We start from the raw sequence: 3,851 nt of genomic DNA, 5'->3' as shown, positions 1-3,851 counted from the left end.
GGAACAGCTGATGCATCTGTCTGTGATTTACTGAATGTCTCTTTTTTTCATATTGTTGATGTTTGGGACCCACTGATGGCTTCTTTGGGAGTTTATCAGTTTTAATTTCTAAGTCAGCAATTTAGACCCAGCAGCTCATGCTTCTCTGTGTATCCTGGCATCTTTTTTTCTGGTATTGTGCCTTGGATGCTGTCTGCCCTCTGGTTGCATTAGAAGAAACAGAGACGTCTGAGGCAGCATTACACTATTATTTCCCACAATAAGTCCGGATTTTGAGCAGGATGAAAAAAACTTCACTTAACTGACATACATCAGTCAAGGGAAAACTCGTCTGCCAGAATCCTCTTAATTGAGATAGGATCTAAAGATAAAGGTAGAAACAGAAATAGTGATTGATGCTTTATTGATGCTATATTTACTCAGTATTCAATGCACACTATGTTAGCACAGTATTTTACATTGCCTTTTTTTGATAATTCAAGCAACAATGTGAGCATGGTGCAATTATCTCAGTGCAAAAAGATAATTCTGGAGCATGAGTGACTGAGTGACTTGCCAGTGTCATATTTTGGTGTTGTTAAAAAAAATAGGACATGAAGCTAGAGAGAGTGAGTACAAGGACATCTAATCACTTCTAGTTTCAGAGCTCTCATAGAAATTAACTTCTTACTCCATTCACTTTCCTGCAAAATTCAAGATGTCATTATTTTTTTATGTTGTATAGTGCTCCATTGTGTAAATGTACCACATTTTTCTTATCTATTCTAGAAAACATCATTTTGAATGAGGTAACCCAGACACTGAAAGACAATTATCTCATGTACTCACTCATAAGTGTTTTTTCAACATAAAGCAAAGAAAATCAGTGTTGTAATTGGAGCGGCGGGGCTGCGTCCCCAGCACCCCAGCCGCCTGGCTAGCTTATGCCCCGAAATATCAACACACAAACTGTATTCTTTTAAACACTGCTTGGCCCATTTCTATCTAGCCTCTTCTAGGCTAATTCTCACATACTAATTTAGCCCATTTCTAATCATCTGTGTAGCACCACTAGGTGTGCTTACCAGGAAGATTCTAGCCTACGTCCATCCTGGGTCGGAGCTTCAACGCATGTGTCTGCCCGGGAGCAGGGAGCATGGCATCTCTGAGCTCACTTCCTCTTCCTCCCAGCATTCTGTTCTGTTTACTCCTCCCACCTATGTTTTAACCTATCAGGGCCAAGCAGTTTCTTTATTGCTTAACCAATGAAATCAACAGATTGATATGACACTCCCACATCAAACCAGCCTACAAATCACAATTGCAGAGAACTTAGACAACAATGAGGAGACTAAGAGAGACTTACATAGATCTAATCTACATGGGAAGTAGAAAAAGACAAGATCTCCTGAGTATATTGGGAACATGGGGACCTTAGGGAATCATTGATGGGGAGGGGAGACAGGGAGGGCAGCAGAGAAAAATGTAGAGCTCCATATAAATCAATTAAAAAGGGGAAAAGAGTGGCTTTTTGTATTAATTTTCCTAATCTGCTACTTACATTTGATTTATTTTCTGTTCCAGGACACAGACACTGTTAAAGAGAAAAAAATGCATTCACCCTGCCAGCCATTATGTCTGGAGCCAACAGCTCCAGCCTGACCCCAGACTTCTTTATCCTGAATGGTATACCTGGGCGGAAGATGCACATGTCTGGATCTCTCTGCCATTCTGCTTCATGTACATGATTGCTGTTGTGGGGAATTGTGGGCTTATCTACCTCATTGGCCATGAGGAGACCTTACACCGACCTATGTACTACTTTCTAACCCTGCTCTCCTTCACTGATACAACCTTGTGCACTACCACTGTGCCCAATATGCTTTGTATATTCTGGTTCAACCTCAAAAAGATTGGGTTTGAAGCCTGCTGGTTCAGATGTTTTTTTGTGCACACCTTCACAGCTACAGAGTCTGGTATGTTAATGCTCATGGCCCTGGATCGCTATGTGGCCATCTGCTACCCTTTATGCTATGGAACCATTCTGACTAACCCTGTGATTGCCAAGGCTAGACTTGCTACATTCTTGAGGAGTGTAGCATTCATCCTCCCTTTCACTTTCCTCACGAAGCGCCTTCCCTATTGCCGAGGCAACATCATCCCTCATGCCTATTGTGACCACATGTCTGTGGCCAAAATATCCTGTGGCAATGTCAAGGTCAATGCAGTCTATGGGTTGTTAGTTGCTCTTGTGGTTTGTGCATTTGACATATTCTGTATCACCGTGTCATACACAATGATACTGAGAGCAGTAATGAACCTGTCCTCTGCAGATGCTCGTCACAAAGCCTTCAGCACCTGCACATCTCACATCTGCGCAATTGTGATCACTTATGTGCCTGCCTTTTTTAATTTGTTCACTCATCATTTTGGGGGACGCACTATTCCCCACCACATCCACATCATAGTGGCCAACCTCTACCTGCTACTGCCAGCTACCATGAACCCAGTTGTTTATGGAGTCAAGACCAAGCAGCTTGGGGAAAGTGTAATCAAATACTTGTGGACAGGAGTGACACCACTGAAGTAAAGGATTTAAAAACAAGTACATTTCTTGGAGCATGAAAAATAGTGAATGAATTAATAAAATATGCAATTGAATGATATTAATTAATCTAGTATGTCCACTTCAATAGACAAAGGTACATAGAAATTCATAACAAATGTGAATAAGATAGTTTTAAGTCAATCTTATTTGTAAATTTTCTGAAATCTTTACAATTTTAGGATATGACATTTTCCCTGAAATAAAAATATTTCAGAAAGCATAATTCAGCAGATAATATGTTTATGTACTGCAGAGTTTATTTTTCATAGTTTTCATCATATTATGTTTGCATCATTTTTGAAGAAGAGAATGTCATAGAATGGTAGAGTCATACATCCTGTCCACTAATGACAATAACTAGGCCAGCATCATGAATATTTTCCAACTTACATTTTTGGTACACTGGACATTTCCCATTTGAATTGCTAATTTTATTAAATGTAACCTATATTTCATACACACAAAAAATGTCTATGAGTTTTTTCCCCTGTGGTATTACTCTGGAACCTGTATTTAAAATAGGTCTAAAATATACATTGTTATGTAATAGGTTACCCAGGAAAAATGTTAATTTATAAGTTCATTCATTTGTTTACTGATTCCTTTTGAGAAACCAACATTGTAGCTTTGGGTCTCAGGGTATTAATGTATGTCTTTACCATGCAAATATGAGAAGAAGCATGTACTTAAAGAATAGAAAAGAAAGACAAGAAAGTGAGTTGAAAATGAATACAATATGGAGGAATCAACCATTAGTAGGAAAGGGGGAAAGGTTCTGAAAATTTTGACTTCTGTAGATTCTAAATTTAAAATTTTCCTCTGCCCTTTAATCGCTAGAGATTAGACTTTGACCAATTACTTACTCTTTCTAAATTTAATTCTCATGTTTATCAACTGTGCAAATAATTCTTATCACAAAGAGGAATCTACCAACTATATATTCTGATGCCCTCCACAGCACATAGTATGGCTTCTGATGGACCCTAGCAAATTCAATAATTGTGCTGTTGTTATGAGAAGCTAGTTGCAATTCTGATTCATTCTGCACCCATAGTCTAAGGAGAAATCATTCTATGTACCAAAGAGTAGATGATTAGTTTTCTATGGAGAAACTTGCCTTAACTGGTCTCACACATGTTATTAATATTGGCCACCGAGTTTTTTGAATATGCTCCATGTGAATGACTCCATGTTAGACAGAAAATATGTGATTTCACAAATCATGGTCAATTTCTAATTAGTAGAGGATAGAAAAGGCAAATGA

The 3,851-nt window shown here is 38.5% G+C and overlaps 1 pseudogene; it reads left to right on the top strand.

Annotated features, from left to right (window-relative positions):
• The first annotated feature begins 1,613 nt into the window (after window positions 1-1,613).
• LOC142850848 (olfactory receptor 52N2-like) lies at window positions 1,614-2,569 on the top strand (annotated as a pseudogene).
• The last annotated feature ends 1,282 nt before the right edge of the window (window positions 2,570-3,851 follow it).

The sequence above is a fragment of the Microtus pennsylvanicus genome, chromosome 5, assembly GCF_037038515.1.
Source record: "Microtus pennsylvanicus isolate mMicPen1 chromosome 5, mMicPen1.hap1, whole genome shotgun sequence".
NCBI lineage: Eukaryota > Metazoa > Chordata > Mammalia > Rodentia > Cricetidae > Microtus > Microtus pennsylvanicus.
The sequence above is the reverse complement of the archived record's forward strand: the minus strand, read 5'-3'. Positions and strand labels throughout refer to the sequence as shown.